General features: G+C 50.6%; 1 protein-coding gene across 2 annotated transcripts in view; it reads right to left on the reverse strand.

Moving 5' to 3' along the window:
- B3GAT1 (beta-1,3-glucuronyltransferase 1) overlaps window positions 1–7790 on the reverse strand; it is a 29619-nt gene extending 21829 nt beyond the window's left edge. Inside the window, exon 1 of one of the 2 annotated variants that reach the window (XM_037505675.2) lies at window positions 7733–7790. The gene's annotated coding sequence lies outside the window, so the exon portion shown is untranslated. Of the gene's footprint in view, window positions 1–3847; window positions 3871–7732 lie in introns of those variants that run through there. The other variant, XM_037505676.2, reaches the window with a different exon arrangement.
- Between the last annotated feature and the right edge of the window lie 11042 nt (window positions 7791–18832).

The following is an 18832-nucleotide window of genomic DNA, read 5'->3' on the forward strand; positions in this document are numbered from 1 at the left end:
ACTGGGGAGCTCGGGGTTGCCCAGGACTCCTGGCCCAGTGGAGGGCTCTGGGAGTAAGGGGCATATCTCTCGGTCAGGGTCCCACGAAGGTGGCAGGGTAGGGAGGGATTGGAGCAGTGTGTAGGTGTCCCTCTCTGCTGGCATTCCCTTCCCCTCAATGTCCCTCCACTGGCTGAGATGTGGTTCGACCCCCAAGAACCAGGCCAGGGGTGCTCCTCCTGGGGACTGTCTCACAGGTGCTGAACACTTGGATGGCCGGTAAAGGCAGCAGGTGTCTGCCAGGGCCCCCTGTGTGGATCCAATCTCTGAGAAGGAAGGACAAGTGGGGAGAGGCACCAGGGACGGGGCACACTTGTTTCATGTACTGGCATCAAAGCACCTGTCATGGGGCTGGTTAGTAAAGAGAACGCGGCTCATGCCTCCCACATACTAGCATCTGCCAGAAATTCCAGGAAAGCCCAACACGGGCTCCACCTGGATGCCCTGGAGGACATCATGCTCGGTGAAGGAGCCGGTCGCAAAGGAGCAAATACTGCCTGAGAGCAGGTATGTGAGGTGTTGAGCTCTGTCCAACTCCAAGTCAGAAAGGAGAAATGTCATCAGGGGCTGGGGGGGTGGGGAGTGGGGGTCATTGTTTAAGGAATAGGGATTTCCTCATCTGCAGAATAAAAACATTCTGGAGCAGGGAACAGCATGAAAGTACTGAATACCACTGAACTCTTCAAGATGGCACAGGGTAGTCCACTCTGTTACCTTTTTTTAAGAGAACCGGTCACCCAGGGGTCTAGTTAGATGCCTCAGTGATGACACATCCCTGAGGGGCGGGGCACTGGGCGTAGGGAGGTCAGGTTTCCCAGGAACAGGGCTGGGTGGGCACACGAGTGTGGGCCCAGGTAGGCCTGCTGGGTGCACCTTCCTGGTGGCTGTCACTTGGGAGTGTCACCTTGAGGCCATAAGCACAGGGAAAGTCAGGGGAAGTTCCCCCAGGGGTCTCAGATATGCCGCTAGGAGTGAACAGGACATGGCTGGAGGAGGGGTGTGTATACACACACGGGAACACGCCCATAGGCACACGCGTGCACACAGCAGCCTGCTGGTCTCCAGACCTGGGGACGGGAGGGGTGGAGACTGAGAGCGACTGGGAAGTCTATTCTGAGAAAGGGAGATTTATGTGTGGGAGAAGGACTTTATATCGACAAGTGATGAGCTAGGCGAGTAATACTTCAGCTTAAGTTCTGAAACTCTCTGACGGAAGAAGAAAATAACATGCCCAGGAGGGTGTACATCAAGCTAAGCAGGCTGGTGGTGTGAGCAGCTGCCACCTGGGAACGACGGTCCTGGGGCCCACAGGATTCATCCTAGTGGGGGCCGACCAGTCCCTCCTGCTCTGTGCTCTGTGATCAAGGGGATGGAGGAAGGAAACTCAGGGCCAAGTTTCATCCCCAGGAGGCCACAGGCAGGTGGGTACCCTAAATTGCTGGTGTGCCCGCTGGCACCAGCTGCATTATTCCATGACTTGCACCTCCCAGAGGACAAAGTGCCAACACTTTTGGACATGGGTACCCACCTCCAAGGATGTCATGACCCTGGGGATGGGGACATGGACTGAAGATGATTCCCAGATATGCTCAGGCTTAGGGAACCGCCCAAGGGCACCACCAGTCAGCTAACAGAGACCCAGAAAGCCTTGGGTCTGCCTGTGCAGAGCTGGGTGCTCCGGAATCCCCGTCTCAAGCCACCAAGGGCCCCCGCAGTTCACTCAGCAGATGATTCCCAGGCCACCTGATTTCCTTGGTCTGAGAGTACATGGAAGTAGGATATACTGTTAGGGGGAAAAAAGGATGTCCCAAAGCAAATTCCATACAGGCTTTGTGGACTCCACCCCCACCCCAGGTCAAAGCCAAAGACACTGGGAACTCCAAATCCCATCACCACCAAAGGGAAGGTGGCTGGGACCTGAGGGTGGGGTTAAGCAGCCAGGTGGATACAAAGGGCAGACACGTGGGCTTTGGGGGCTCTCTCCATTTTTGGGCTCGGCCAGCTTGGAGCGTCCGGCCAGCTCTGAGAGTGACTTTGGGTTTCCAGGTCGTCGGATCGGGTAGGATGCATTAAAGACTTTATTTCCCTATTTTCTCCCTGAGTTGTATATTTTCTTTTTCTCTTGTAAATAAACCTTTTATTAACCTTTTGCGTGTGTCTGTAGTGGAGTATTCATAAGTCCCTTTAAAGCGCGCGGGTGAGGACCCACAGCCAGGAACCCGTTTAATATCGGGGTTGCTCTATAACAATACTAGAGCAGGCTATGATTGCCTGATTAAATTAAAGTTTTGTATGTGTTCTTCATGGTTGCCCATAGTCCAAAGGACGGACCTTGCCTGGGGTCCTGTCAGAGATAGTTTAGTGACCCTAGCAGTCCAGTTGCTAGAGGTGGAGGGAAACGATCTATCTCAGCCCCGGGGGACAGGGTCCCTGGGATCTCAGTCTCAAACCCCTTGAAGGGGGCACACTGAGCACCCCAGTCCTGCCAAGAGGACAGACAGTCTGAGAGGGAGGGGCAGGGAGTGGGGAGACTGTGGTCACAGACTCACAGAAAGCACTGGGGAGCTGTTTGACCTGAGGCAAGCGTGGAAGCTCTCCAGGCTTAGGAGTCCTTATCTGTATAAACAAAGGAAGCAGCCTAGAGCCACGGAGAGGCTGCTGGACCCATCACCTGCGGGTGTGACTAAGGATGGAGGTTCTTGCTCCCAGACCCATTTCCTCTGGAAGCCCCTCCTCTCTCTTGTCCTCTGTTCTGGGGCCTTTTGTAGAGAGCTTCCTGAGCTAAGTAGTAGATTTGGGTGGGGACACATTCACACAGTTCACGCTCCTCATCTTTCAGAGGTGCGATGAGAGTCTCACACACTGAGTTGCTGATACAATTGTGACCTGTATGGGGGTCAGTCAACAGGTCTCTAAATTCTGTCAAGCCAAGCAGACCCCTGGCCTCTTCCTTCTTTTGGGCTCTAAGAGGTGGCTTTCTTGCTCCCTTCTCCACAGGACCCCGGAGGGGGTTAGAGCAGGCCAGAGCCCCTCTTGCGTCCCACACCATCTCCACTCAGCAAGGTGCTGGTGGCAGCTGGGTCCTTATTTGCTTCTTTTATTAAGGACGTATGGAGGCTGTTCCCTAGTGGTCTAGTAGTTGGGATTAGGTGCTCTCAGAATGTATGGAAGCTTAAGAAATGTTTTTTTTTTTTGTTTTGTTTTGTTTTTTGTTTTTTGCTGAGAGTGGTTTCAAAAAAACAGAATTTCAGTTGCATCTACTTCCAAAAATGTCAGCCCCTGGGTACCTGGCAGTGTTCATTATTACAAGGGGGCCCTTCTTCCTCTCTTTTTGTCTTACCAGGCCAGGGGTACAGGGGTTGTTTTCTGGTCATGCTCCCACCAAAGGTGAGGAAACCGAGGCTCAGGGAGGGTCAGAGATGTAAGCAAGGTCAATGCTGATTGCCAGCTGCCCTGGCAACTTGGCAGCATGCCTGGTACAAAGTTGGCTGTTCAATAAATGTTTGTTACATGAATTGTTAAATGAATAATAAAAGTTGCTGAGCAAGGCACTTACAATTGCAAGTTTTGAGAGATTAACATGATTAACAACAGTAATGACTCAATCCCTCCTCATAAACATTTTATCCCCATTTTAAAGATGAGATATCAGAGGCACAGAGAGGTTAAGTAATGTCCCAAGGCCACACAGCTAATTACCGGCAGAGCCAGATTTGAATTTAGCCAGTTGGGTACCAGAGTCCATGCTCTTGCCACCTTGCTACACCATCTATGCAAAGTCTAAGCAGCACTGTCCAGCAGAACTTACTGTGATGCTGGGAATGCTGTGGATCGGTGCTGTTCAATCAGTGCTGCGATGTGTGGATACTGGCTGTTGAAATGTGGCCGAGGGCCTGCACCTAGGGAGAGGGAAGCAGCCATCTCATCCAGAGCTGGGCTGCAAGGGTTTCTGAATGATGGTCAAAGGAACAGCTCAGAGACCTGAGCCTCAAGAGACTCCTGGCCTCGGTGTCCAATCCCTCAAGGGCCTCGTAAGAAGCAAGCAAGATGGGGAGAGATAAAGGAAGGAAGGTAGTCAGTCACACACTCCCGGTCAGTGAGAACCAGCAGAACTGGGGCCCCCAACCTCAGGGCGGGTCCTATGGCTCTCCACTGGTTGCCAAGGTCAAGCCTCTAGTCTGGCTCTCCAGCCTTCTTGCCTTCGTGGAACAATCATAACAGGTCACATTTCCCACACACAAGAAGCAAGAAGCCCTGCCCATGGCCCTGCTACTGAGCTGTGGGATCCATGGACCTGCGGACAAGGGTGATCCCCAAATCCAGCCAACTTTTGGTGATTCAGACTGAGACTCTCCACTTTGGGGCTTATCGGCAGCAAAGCCCTAATCCCTGCAAGGCACTTGGCTGGGAGGCTGCCTGCCCTGCTGTCAGCTGGTGTGTGCAGGAAGCACAGACTCATTTTAATATTGGCTTGAGCTAAACCTCATTAGAAAAGTAAATTTGCTGTAGCTGCAAAAAAAAAAAAAAAAAAAAAAAAAGCTACCCATATAACCCTTCCAAACATAAATAGAAAACCCTGGTTTGGGTTTATTTGTTCCCTAGCACTGGCCCATGACCTGGGACATAGTGACACAGTAGGTGCACAGTCAATGTCTCTGGGAGTGAACAGAATTTAGAGTGAGCTCTGTCTATCCTGACATCTCTCAGCATGGATGATAAGTTCGGGATCTGGGATTTTTGTAAGCTGAACTAATTTTTTTTAGACAACCACTGACTGATAATTTGGAATGATTACATCGACCACTTATCAGATGGAAACTTGTTGTCGCTGATGCAAGGAGACACCAGATTGGCCTGGCAACAGAGGCAGGCCCCGGTGGGCCTGGATTTGGCCCTGATCGGGAGTGCAGCCACCAGACGAGGTGGGTGGTGTGGGAGATGGCAGAGACCCAGGATTCCAAGGTGACTGGTTCCAGGATTGGCCAGACAACTGCTACCCCGAATTCTATAGTCACCCAGATCCTGAAAGAGTGTGGGGCAGGGTGTATAAAGCAAGTACATGGAATTAACATTCACCCAGCACTTCACCTAAACCAGCCTCGTGAGCGGAGGGTCCTCAGTTTCTAGGCTTTTAAGGAAACAGGGCTCAGAGGGCTCAGCTTTTCCCAAAGTCTACTCTACTGGTCATGGAAAGAGCTGTATGTCCAAAGATCTTTGCCCCTAAACATCTTCTGCAGGGTCCCTAAAGGTGTGTGCCTGGAAGCCCGTGGGGAGGGGGTTGCATGAAGGAAGTTTTTCTTTTCCACAGGTGCTAGGTCTCCCCAGAGGGCACACCCTTTCCCACCTTATAGCATTCCAGGACTAGAAAGGAAAGGGGGTATCTTTAGCCTTTGGGGATAAACAAAGGATATTCCTAAAGCCCCCTGATCTCATGACTTGTCCCCCTTCTGCTTCTCTCTGAACGGTCTCCCACCCCCATTCATCAGAGGCAGGGAAGGACCCTCCTCAAGGGATGACCCACAGGGGCTCTTAGGAAGGAGAGGACCTGGGCCTACCCCCATAGCACCGGTGGGCACTGGGCTTCTGCTTTGGGGCCTTTTTCTGTTCTGTGAACGTGCTTCTGTGTCTTTGTCTGCCTGCCTCAGATACTCTTTGATTCTCTCTTCTGAAACCCTGCCTCTCTCCTCCAGTTCTCAGCAGAAGGGAGCTCCCAGGCATCTCCGTGCCAGCTTGTTCCTCTCTTCCAGTCAAACTGAACCAGCGTGCTCTCCTGTCTTAGAGCCTGACTCCTCTGCCTGCCTTGTCAGCCACAAGTACAGTTAACTTGGGGTCCTCAATCCCAAACCCTGTGGAGAAAACCGGGTCTATCCAGAGGCTCGAGGTGGGCACCTGGGCACATCCTTCTGGCATCTTTCTCTGGTGCTCCTGGTCTTTGCCAGGGGTTTCAATCCTGTCACTGGAGCTGGAGCTGTCTCATCTCAGTGGTCTACTCGCCTGTGCTTCAGCTGCAGCTGTTAGTACCTGTTCATCCAGAAACCTGGGTGCACAGACTCACCCCAGCACACGTGAGCTTCCAGAGGCCTGAACATGGAGTGATTCCCAAGCATCTACAGATCAGGTACAGCATGGGCCCGCAAGCCACTGTCTTCTGTGCCGAATGGGGCACAAATCCTCCCTGTTCCATTAACCCTGGCAAACCTTCTGTTTCTCACCAAAAGGGACAGAGGCAATGGCATGCAGGCAGAACCTCTGGGGGTGCTGGGCATAGCCTGGGCATAGTCAACGGTCACTTTGACGGTCTCAGAGGGAAGGGTCTTCATTCCATAAGAAGAGGGGGACTTGATGTTTGGTCCAGAAGGCCCATAGAGGCCACCAGCTAAGCAGGTTTAGGGAGGAAATGCTGTGGCTATTAGAAGCAGGGAGACATAAGGCAGAGAAGACAAATCTCAGAAAACCCTAGAACAACAGTTGTATGAGGCCACACGCCCACCACAAGCCCAAGAGCTTATGAAGCTGTGCTCCTTCCACTTCTACACCAACACCACAATAACTTCACTGTGCTATGTACTAGCCACCCTTACCCAATCCTATCACTGTATGCCACACAACTCAAGCTCAGGGTCCACATGGCTACCCCATCCAGACTGGTACCCATGCGGGGAGAGCTGCCCCCAGAGCAAGGGGCTAGCAAGTGCCAGAAAAGGGCCCCTCCAGAGCCCCATGCTTTAGAAGTCCCCAGAGTCCCTCAGTTACAGCTTCTACAAGAACCCACCCATGTAGCGTGTGGCCGGCAGAGAGGAGGCCAGGCCAGGTGCGGGAAAGGGAAGAGAAAAGGGAGGCGCACGGAGACCGTGTTTGCATGTTGGGTGTGTGTTCATGCATGGCAGGGGCGTGTCTCTTGACCATAGCTGCTTGGTGCCACAGTCACCTCCTGTCTCGGCACTGCTGGAGGCTGTACTTCCTTCCAGCGACACCTCTCCCCTTCCTTTTCTGAAGTTGTGTGCTCTGACTTTGGAGGAAACAGGACCTCAGGTCTGAGCCCTGGATTGGAAGGGAGGGTGGTGAACTTGGTGGCGCCCCCTTTCTCCTTGACATACGAAAGTCCCAAGGACCCTCCGGTACCCGTGCCACCTCTCAGATCTTTCGTATCTCCAGCAGAGCTGCAGATCTTGGGTCCCCTGAAAAGAGTTAACTTGCCGGTGCCTGGAGCCTCAGAGCTTTGGGGATGACTGCTGAGGAGAGGGGTTCCCGGGGAGCCGGCCCCTGACTCCTCTGGGTCACCAGGAACCACCTGCTGAGATGGAAAGGCACGGCAGGCGGAGGAGTCTGGGTCAGTTGTTAGAAGCTGCCGAGAACCAGTTTCCCGGCTAATGCCCGCCCAAGGAGAGCAGGCAGCGCCCAGGTTTTGTTTCGAAGCCCCTTGGCGGCAGCACCTCCCAGCCGGGCTGGGTTTCCTAGCCCCCTTTCCAGCTGCCCCCGCGGCGCGCGCGCGCGCGCACACACACACACACATACACACACACTCACTCACACACACTCACACACACACACACACACACTCACACACACACCCCGGAGAGGACATGGCGTGGGTACTGATGGGGTCGCAGAAAGGGGCTCTGTGCGTGGCGGCCGGCGCGGGGCGCGGGGCGCGGGGCGCGGGGCGCGGGGCGCGGGGCGCGGGGACACTGACCTGCGGCAGCGAGTCCGGATCGTCCCCGGCGCGGTCCATCGCTGTCGGCGGCTCCTACGCCCCGGCCCCGGCGTCCCCAGGCTGCTGCCCTGGGCCGCGCGTGCCGCCCTCCCCGGGGGCTCTCGGGCTCCGGACCCCCGGGAGCCCCTTCATAGCCGCGGGGTCCGCTCGCCCGCCCGCAGCCTTGGCCGCGCTGCCCCGGCGGGGCCGGTTCTGGGCGCTGCGAGGCGGCGGCCGGAGCCCGGGCGCGCGCGGAAGGGCGCTGGGGGTGGGGTGGTGGGGAGCGGGGCGGCACGGGGAGGGAGGGGGGAGGCACGGGGAGGGGGAGCACCGGGGGTCGCAGAGGGCCCGGCGCCAGGCGGCCGGGACGAGCGCCGGAGCCCAGCCGACCGGGCCGGCGCGGAGTCCCCTCGGCGGCGGCGGATGCGCCGCTGCCGCCGCGGCTCTGACAGCGCCTCCCGCCCCGCCCCCACTCCCCTCCCTCCCCGCCCCCACTCCCCCGCCCCCGCCCCCGAGCCAGCGCGAGCAGCCGGCGGGACCCGCGCCGCTAATGGTCGGTACCAACCTCGCCAGCTGAGGCGGGGGGCGCGAGGAGGGAGCCCGGCGAGGAGGCCTCCCCCCCCTTTGGTATCACCTACCCCGCCTTCCCACCCCTTCACACACACCCTCCCCAGCGGAGGCGGCTCCAGCTCTAGGCTCTGGAGCAGGGGCTGCGGGGCGGGGGCCGAACCCAGCCTGGCCTTGGCTCTGGAGAGTTAAAGCGCGCCCGGCCTGCTGCCTGCACCCCCATTCCACCCCGCCTCCATCCTGGCTGTTCCTGGCGCCCAGCTTGGCAGCCCTTCTCAAAGGGTGATTGTTTCTGGGCTCGGTAGTTGAGGAGGGGCATTTCTCTGGGCCCAAGAAGCAGAGCTGGGGAGGTGGGAGGGTGCGGCTCCCTCCTTGGCTTCAGGCACCCCGGAGTGGGGGCTGACTGGTGGAGGCAGTTGGCACTTACCAGCATGCTGGGGTGCCTCCGTGGGGTGAGGTGGGGGGGCCTCAGTCAAGGGTCAATAGGGTGGGCCCACCTGTGGACACTGCTGTCTTGTTGGAGGGGACATTTGTAGCTGTTGAGTGTGAGACTCAACCCCCACTCCTGCAGTGTCCTGTATCTGCCAAAGAGTAGGCCTGGGGACAGTGCATGGGGTGGAGAGAGAACTGGAAAGGGATAGCAGAGCAGATATGCAGCGAAGGGATCCAGCAGGCCGTCCAGGAATTTTTTTTTTATAGGCTTCTTGGGCAGAGAAGCCTCTGCATGTTCTTTCCCTGTGTGTGCTGTGTACTCTTGGGGATTGTGTGATCGGTGAGTCCGTGAGCATGTACTCGTGTGTGCCTGCATGTGTGGCGTGCAGGTGTGGCCATGTCCTGTCACCATCTATGGAGATATTTCTACATGTTCTTTTCATCAAGTTGAAAGAGACTTAGAAGCTACCCTTATTCTTGTTTCACATTTTTGCACCCTGACCCCTGCACCCCCCTGGTTTGCTTCTTGGATCACTGTAGTCAGAGGCTCCCTCTGTCCCCTTCAGAACCTGGGGGAGAAGGTTGGATCATGTTGCTGGCTTCTGACCCTGTGAGACCAGGGGACATAAGTGCATTTCAGCAGCTCAGACTCTTTCACAAAGCCAGTACCTCTTGCCCTCACTTGGTGACCAACTCTAGACCCAGTGGCAAGGGCCCCTGTACCACCAGCAAAGCATTTCTATGAACTGTGGATGGATGGTGAGAATCATGGGACCCCTTCCTGTCACCCTCTCTACCTGCCATTTGGCCAGCCCTTGCTTCTTTTCCTGAATGTGTTTGGTGTTGGGAAGAGGAAGGGGTAGGTGTGAGGACAGGGGTTTAGAATCAGATTATGGTCAAGACCTTGAAGTGAGGAACATTCCTCGTCATCCTCTCCATCCTGCAGACACCTGAAAATGTAACTACTACCTCTGGAGACAACTGCCCCTCCTTCTCACTCCTTCTTCTGTTCTGTGTTTAACAGACCGCTTTGCAAACAAGGAAGTCCTTCTGAAACTAACCAGAGGATCTCTTGCTGCAGTGCAGGCTCATTTTCTTATTCTTTTGAGGAGGCACAGATTTACATAATTTCTACTGGGGGCTTTTATTTCCTTATCGGAATGGCCTTTGTTCCTTTGGACACTGCTAAGAGACCGTGTTTTCTTTGTCTTCTGCTCCCCCTCGGAGGCTCCACATCAACTGAAGGCAGAGGAAACGCAGGCACGGGAACAAGAATGGTAGGGTGGGCATGCAGAGGAGGGACCTGGACATCAGTTTGTGTCAGTTTGCGACTGGACTCTTCCCGGCTGGGCCAACCACTCCCTGTCACCCAATGGGGAGGCAGAAGGGGCCTGGGAGGTTTCCAGTTCCAGTCCCTTATTTTACAAACAAGGACTCTCAGACCCACAGAGGGGCTCATCTGCAGTGTATGGGGCAAGTCCATATGCCCAAGGACAGTACACAGCCCCATGGTGAGCTCAGGCCCTGAGGATACGTGGATTTCTGGTCAATTCTGAGGTGCTTCCTGAGTGGTTGCCTTCCCCCATGACTGGTTTCTACAGTACTGAAACCACGGTCGGGCAGACCAGTCCCCAGCCCTGCCTGATCTGCCAGGCTGTGGTCAGGTGGGCCTTTCTGCAGGTGTCCCCTGTGTGCCCCCTTTAGCTAATGGGAAACTAACCACATGGAATGGTAACATGCTTTATCCTGACTATTCTTTTAAGAAAAATAGTGGTCATAAAACTCCTTTCGAGGGACCTGGCTTGCAATTTAGCCCCAGGCCCAGTTTATGGAATTTTTTAATAATAATTTTTAGAGCCAACTTAAAATAATAATGTGGGATTAAAATTAGCATGAGGAGGTTCAGTGAAGAGAGAACAACCTGCCATTAGTTTTGGTGGGAAGTTTTGGCAACAACCCAAGTGCATGGACACACACAAATATATATCTATGTAGGCACAGCACATGAACAGAGAGTCAGATGCACAATTAGAAATGTACATCTATGTGCGCCTATACCTTGTGTGCACACGTGCATGCACAGGTGTGCATCCCTGTACCCACCTGCACACAGACTGACTTGTTTATGTACACATGTGCACCAGTTCCCACAAAATGGTGGGCCGTAACACATGTCTTTCTCCCCCTCTGTCTTCCCACTCTGCAGTTCTGTGGCAATCCTTTCCTTCCATGTTTGGATTTAGTGCATCCCTTTGGCTGACTTGGCTCTTGCTCTCAGCATCTGGAGCAGCTCCTGGGTCTCCCTGAAAGACTAATCTTCCCCTTCTCATTCCTCCCCTGCCAGAAGCTAGCCCCTCTTCTCACAGGCCCCCAAAGCCTAGCACCAACATGTTTAGTATGCAAAGCCATAGTCTGTCCTCTGGGACAAGCCGTTATGTGTTTATTGTGTAGTTAAGCAGGATGGGAGCCCTGCCCCCGCTCTGGTCCTGGCACAGCTTCTACAATCTGACTCCCAGAAGGGTCCCATAAAACCATCATCTGCAATGCAAAACCCGCAGAACTTCTGGGAGGGCCTGTAGGTTTTCTCCAAATTACCTGTGCCCTAATTTAATACGAATAACAATTAGTTCACTCTTATCAGTTAATTGTTCCCCTTGTGGGTTCCCTCTGCCTCGGCCTTTCAGCAGGAGCTTTGGTCTGCTCCTGATTTGTTAGGATGCTTCCTGTTTAGAACAGTCCTTCCTTCTCAGCTAACCACTCCAGAGAGCTGACAGAAGGTGGCTGAGCTGCTCTAGCCCTTCTGGGATCCAGATCCTGGCTTAGTTGTCTAAATGTTGGGAGCCCCATCTCTAGAGACCCACCCCCAAATCTATAGTGATTGTGCAAAGCTCAAGGGGAACAGAAGAACTCCCTGACCACGGTTGCATGGGCACACCCAAGGGTGCACATACCCCCTACTGACCAGACATGTGGATCTTGAACATGCTCCTTTCCCCATAACGGATTCGAAGTGGTCCTTTGGTCACCAGGATTCTCAGCAATCTCCCGTTTCCCTTTTCCTTCCAGCAGAGCCAGCTTTGTTCCTGAGCCTCAACATGAAGGCAGACTCATGGCCCTCTCACCGCCTGTGTGCAGGGGCAGAGCACAATGGCAAGGCTGTAGACTGCTAAAATGAGCTCCTTTTTATTTTGCTTTGTTTTTCCTGTGGCTGAGGGAAGCATGAGAGGGAGTGGGGCAGGGCCCTGTGAGCTGGGGGAGTACCCCTCAAAGGTAAACTTCAGATCATTCTCTGTTCTTGGAAGAGTGAAAATCAACCTTGCCCTGCTCACTGCTCCCAGACTACTGCTCAGGGCCAGTTCTCCATAAGTTCCCCTGAACCTCTCCAGAGCCCCCTACACAGGTGTTCTTTAACTGCTGAACTGTGGTGATTCCTGCACTCCCCCAGAACCTTGCTGCGGCTCTGCCACCCTCGTCCTGAAGTGAAGGAGGGAAGCCCCAGGAAGTGAACTGACCTTCCTCTCATCCCACTGTATTTTCTCTGGAGGCTCTTGGAGTCCACACTCTCATTTATTCAGCTAATATTTAGTGAGCTCCTCTTGCCTGCCAGGTACTGTGCCAAGCACTCCAGATATAGCAGTCATAGCAGAAAGATCCACCAATAGCAGCGATTAGAAAAGTCAACTCTGATTAGACCCTTTGTACATACCAGGTAATGGTCTTCATGTACATCAACTAATTTCATGATATTAGGTACTATTTATGATGAGGTTCTATTACAAATTCCACTTTATAGGTCAGGAATCTGGGTTGTAGTATTTAGGTGATTTAATCAAGATCTCATGTTTACTAAGTGACAGAGTTGGCATTTGATGCTGGCAGTCTAGTTCCAGGACACACGCTGCTCGTCATCCGAGTATACCTCAGGAGCTTATATGCTAGTGGGTGTAATAGGCAGGCAAACAAACAGAATAAACACAGATGTTGAATGAGATAGAGGAAGGAAATCAACAGGGTGAAGAGCTAGGGAGAATCCCGGGAGGGCATCTTTGAAGGGGAGATCAGGGAAAGCCTCCGTCAAGAGCTTGTGGTGAACAGCAGCCTGGAGGACGAGAAGCGTGTGTAGAGCTGGAGAACGGGGGCCTGGGCCCAGAGAGCAGCAACAGGCACAGTTGGGAGGCAAGAAAATGTGCCCCGTGTTCCGGAAACAAAACTAGGCAAATGGGGTTGGAGTGTGGAGAGCAAGGCAGATGAGGGTGGCGTGAGAAGAGCATTCCTTGGAGTTTGTGAACTCGTGTGCATGACTGACCTGCGCTAGTGTCTTCTAGAGAGAAGCTGTTCAATAAATATGATGGATGGAGTTGCTTCATTTCCTGCTGAGGCTCCCTCCAGAGTCAGGTGATGAGCAAACAGCTTAGACCTTTGGGTGTTTGCAGAGACCTGAGCCATCCTCATCCATTCCTCTTGAGATTTGGAAGACATAAAGAAGCAGAGAGGAATCTCCTCTTAGGGTTTCATTCATTCATTCATTAGTTCATTTATTCATGCATTCAACCCAATTTCTGATTTTACTCTGTGCCAGAACGCCACTGGGGGCTAAAAGTAGAGAAATGAAGGACCCTGCTGCTGTTCAGTTCAGTGGTTCTCTAAAACCTGGGATTTCTTTGATTCAGTTTCACCACAGGTCCCAACACCAGATTCACAGAAGAGAAGGAGCAAGAACAGGGGTGGGTTTCTGGGACACAGAATGAGACCTGGATAGGCTGCTGGAGATGATAAAAACTGGGAGAGTGGGAGGGGGAAGCGGTGGACAGTGGTCTCTGAATTCTTTTTGTTTTCACAACTTGTGTATAATGACCATTTTTGGGGGGAGAGTGGAAGAGGAGATGGTGATGGTTGCAGGTAAATTTTAGACAGAGTAAGGATTTTTGATTAGGCACATTCTGAAAGAAAATGTTGTGTTAAAAGGTTTGAAAGACTTACTGTGCTTGCTGTTTCCAAGGCAAATCTCTTTCCTTCCTTTCAAGATTCCATAAGCCCATGTCTTTCTTTTTCTCTCCCTGGAGCTGAGAGGATGAGGAGTGGAAATACTCAGAATTAGTGCACCTTGCTGCAGTTTGCCCAATCTACCGGTGGTGTGATCTATGTGCCAGGGCAGATGGCAAAAGAGAGAAGTCGCACTAAACAGTCCCTGACAGCCTCATTGATCATGGGGAGATGAAGGGCTAAAGAACACTCCCCTGCTGGCTTTATGAAACAAGCAAGAGTCTGTCAGGATTTCAAGCAAAGAAGAGGAGGAGGTATTGACATATGCATGGGAAAGGTATTGAATGTCAGGGACAAAGATTTTCCCCAAACTTTGGGAAGAAATAATTGAGGCAAGGCCACTTGAGAGCCTGGCATTGCTCCGCAACAGGCTTTCTGGTGAGATCTCAAATATGGTCCTAAACCTTCTGCCTAGAGAATTGGTCCCTGTTTTAGTTGGTGGTTCACCAGGTGCCACATCCTGGAGATGGTTGCACCTGTGCCTGCAAGTGAGAAAACTATACTTTGTCAGATAGCTCTTTTCTGGCTGCAAAATTCAGGATCTCTGTTGGGGAGCTGGTGTCTGTCCTCACATAGCCTAGTGATGTGGTAAAGGGTCCCGGGAATTAGGGAGAGGTGTGATGGGACCCTCTGGACTAGAACACACTTCTGAAAGTTCTAATTCTCCAGCTCAGTTTCCTGCAAATGCATGGTCATTTGGGGGCTTGTAAGTCTCTAATCCCTCATTCAGCAAAGCAAACACCCTAAATCCTCAATAATGTAGGTTTTACTGTCTCCCGTATACATATCTATGTTTCAGCACCGAGGCCAGCACCACTCATGCGAGGCATATGTTCTTGCATCTGGACATAAGCAATAGCAGGACTCTGGAAGCCCAGCTTGGACTTGGCAGGAGGCATCACATGGTGGAAGCCAGGCTGACATCCACATAGAGCCCTGCTTCCAGGCCCTGCACTTGTGTATCTTTGAAAAAGACAAGATCTTCTGTAAATGACCACTGGATAAGGCATATAAGTAAAAGCAGGTGTTTGGGTGAGGACTGGAAGAAGTTAAGAGGGTCCCTGCTCTAAATGTGGGGACTGGGCTAGATGGCAAATCAGTTTTGTTTTGCATGCTAATTTCAATAAAGTGATTGCTGATGTGTGAAGTGTTCTGAAGGTACATCTGTGGTGAGCTGGACAGAAGCTGTGACCCATTAGTGAGGTTTGCCTTGAGTGGGTTAGTAAGAAAGTGGTGTGTGTGTGTTCCATGTCTACTAACTAGGTAATATCTAAGATCCTTTTATTTCTCTCAGTAAATGTTTTTACAACTTGGTGGTTCTAATCGGTTTAGTTCTTCATTTTAAAAATCCATTCATTCATTAAACTAGCATTTACTAAGTGCCTGGTAGGTGCTTGTTTTGGGGCAGTATATTTTACTTACTTTCAATGAGCCCACAATCTAATAGGGAAAAGAGACAACTAAAGAGATTCAGCACAGTAGGATAAAGACAGTGACCTCTTCTTGGTAGAGTGAAGTTATGATGAAGTCCTGGTACAATGGGTCCCCCAAATCAAATTACAATCCTTTCTACACCTTGGTGGCTCAACTGGCAGAACTTGAAAGTGGACTTTCCACGACTTAGCTCTGAGGCCCAGAAAAGAGGTCCCAAACCCTGGTTCATCAATTTGCTGATAAATGTGCATTGTTAAGTCACACTTGCCTCGTTATGTAGCTAGGGTGACCATGAAGCACTCTTCTAGGTCTAACCAGGCTATGGTCACCCATAGTAGACCTCATATAGGGTCTCTCCATAGAACTCCCTGGTTCCTATAAAGGAAAAGCCTCAACCCCCATTTTGAAACCACCTTTGAAACTCTAGACACTTTGGAAGGGAGTGGGTGCTAGAATGTCCACATTCTAGAGTGAGAATTTAGGGAAGGGTGGAAATGTCTTGGCAATGAGAGGACTTGGGAAAATAAGCAGAAATGCTAGGACAGGCCATTTCTTTCTTTCTATTTTCTGTTATTATTTTTTCTCTTAAATAGTTTTATTTATTTTATTTTACTCTTTCTCCCACCACCATCCCGTATGTCCCCTTGTCCCTTTCCCTCCTCCTCTTAACCTCAGAGCTCTCAAGGTATTTGTTGATGTCTACTGATTTTTGAAAGTGTGTTATGTAACCTCATTGTCTGTCCTGCAAGTGTCCAGTATTTGTTTTTATCATTCTAATTTGCTTTACTTAATGAAATTCTCCTCAACTCTCCCCATTTTTGTTGAAAATGGCTGCATTTCATCCTTCTTACATGGTCTCTATTACAGGATGGCTATATCACATCTTCATCCAATCATATGGATTTCTCCTTGTTCTCTGATAAATCACTTCCATCTTGTGAATTTCAGCAGATTCATATGTGATAAACCAGACTTAAGACATCTTAAGCAATAGGAAAGGGTACTTTTTAGCTCCATAACTGGCACACTGAGATTAGGAGGGAAAGAAAGCTGCCTGGGCCACCTCACCCCTCCACCAGACATCCTGTACACACTGAGCCCCAATAGGTGAGGAGAGCAGGGACATCATAGTGGCCAGGAGCCTCATGAGACTGAAGGCTGAAACTCTATCTATTCATCCCAGTGATGAGTGGTGACGACTCTTTCTGCCTCTCTTGAAGATCCCACAATTAAACAGGCAGAGAAATGTATTTCATAAAATATTTATATTGTTTGCTTCATGCAAAGCATTTTAATATTGCTTAGCTGATAGCCAAGACGAGCAATGGGAGGAACAATATTTCCTTGCACATTAAAATCAGGCCCTGGCCAACCCTATCTTCTGGGGTGAGTGCCTGTCATCATCATCATCACCACCACTACCACCATTGCCAAAGCCAACAACTCTACTATCTATTCGGCTGGTGTATAATTTCACATGAGTTCTACAAGAGTTCTGTTTCTCATTTATTAAATCATCTCTTTCACCTGGCAAACTGTTTGGCATGTGTTAAATGTCTAACCAATATCAGAAGCTATTAATGTTCATTAAAAATGAATGAGTGAGATTTCACATAAATTATGTTGTTTATTCCTAAGTAAAACCCCACAAGATGGGCCTGGTAGATCTTACCATTCCCCAACGACACATAAGGAAACTGAGGCACAGATGGGTGTTTTGTCTGGTGTCTCCCTGCTCTGGTCATATTTTCTTTGTTGACCAAAATCTGATCTCGAGTCTCTCCCCTGGATGCCCGCTGGCCCTGGCTGCCTACCCTCCCCTGGGGCTGAAGGCATCCCTTAACACATTTGACTACTGTGTCCTACCAGATCAACCTCACCCCATGGATAATGGCTGCCTGTCAGCACCAGAGTCTGAGGAGCAAATTCTTCATTATTGGATGAAGCTGACATGCAAGAACAATTGGATAAATTGATTGTATTTTCCAAATCATCGCCCAGCTTCTAATTCTATCTGTGAGATGGACTAATTTGAACGAGAATTAGCTTCTAAATTGAGAATCCAAGCCCTTGACCAGGGAGAGAAGGGTCTTTGTGCTGTTCAGGCGGCAATAGGCCAAGTGGTTTCCCAGAAAGTATTCCTAGGTCAGGAGGAAATATGTGCAACCAGACCAGGTTCCTGTCACTTTTTTCTGCCCTCTCTGCTTGCCTTCACCATTATATCTCTATTTGGTCATGTTATCTCAAAATTAAGCTAAGTAGAGTAGGGGTTTGCTTTCTGGCTCTGCCACCTTCCTGGGTAAGGACCAGGGCAATGGGCAGAGGCAGGATTTTAAAACCTTATACCTCAGTAATAGAAGGATCCAAGGGTCATCTCATCCAACCCCCTACGGGACACTCTATTCCTTTGTCCCTATCTTATTTCTGTTTTAACCCAGTGGTAGAGATCCTATTGATTTTCAAGACATCCTTTCCATCTTCTGTTTTCTTTCCTAAGTTAGAAAGTTCATTTTGTTGAAATTGATAGCTGCTTTCCTTGAAGTCCTTGCATTCTGCTTCTAGGGCAGTCCTCTTTAATTTTCTAGTACTTAGGAATCTCCTGATTTCCATTATAACTTGATTAAAAGTTAGACTCTGACTCAGAAGGCCCAAGATCCTTGAAAAGTACTAAGGTGATGCTGATGCCACAGACCTACCAAGCTCACTTTGACTGGCAAAGGCTCATGGGTAAAAGACAAGATGAAGTTCAAAGGCAGGATAATAGCCATCTTTTGATTTAACTCATCACGATAAACGTCCTAAGTTCCATTAAATTCACAGTAATCATATTTTATAAATTCACAGATTGTTAAATCTAGAGGATATCGCCTCCAACAGAGATCTTGCCTAATGTTTTGTTTTTTTTTTAAATTTTATAAATGAGAAAACTGAGGCCCAGGATGGTCCAGACATTTGCTTAAAACCATAGAGCTGGCTGACCTGAGAATAGTGGAATTAAAGTTTGCTAGGATCTTATTTTCTTAAACTCTGCTGCCTTCAGAAACTGGATGCAGGAGGAACAAGAAGAGAAGGTGATAAAAGGTGGTCTCCCAGTTGCTGCAGAGGTAGAAGCACAGAAAGGGTGGTCCTCTCTGTGATGCCCCATAGGATTAAGAATAGCTGGGTTTGGTAGCTCCTGCCTGGGAAGAGAGGATAGAGCAGGAGAGATTTGTGACAGGAAGACAGTGACAGTAAAGACAGGGAGGGAAGCTACTGATGAGATAGGAAGAATGTAAGGAATTCTTGTAGGATAGGAAGAGATTGAAGGTGAAGGGAAGAAAGGACCAATTGGATTCCTTACCATGTGTCAAGGAAAACAGACCCCCTCCTTCCCAATCCCACAGTGCTCTTTCCTTGATAGACATCACGTAGACCTCTGTGCAGAATTGCTGTCTATGTGTTTGTTTCTCCACTGTCTACAATGGCATCTTAAGGATGCTTTGTTCGACATTACTTTCCAACCACCTACCCCAGGGCCTGGCATGCAGTAGGTACTTAATAAATTTTTTTTGAATGCATGAATGCCTAAACAAAATCAGAAGCAGGATGTAAAATTCTAAGATTATACAGTCTCACAAAGAAAAT

The sequence above is a fragment of the Talpa occidentalis genome, unplaced genomic scaffold (assembly GCF_014898055.3).
Source record: "Talpa occidentalis isolate TD23 unplaced genomic scaffold, MPIMG_talOcc4v2.1 talOcc4.12, whole genome shotgun sequence".
In the NCBI taxonomy this organism is placed as follows: domain Eukaryota; kingdom Metazoa; phylum Chordata; class Mammalia; order Eulipotyphla; family Talpidae; genus Talpa; species Talpa occidentalis.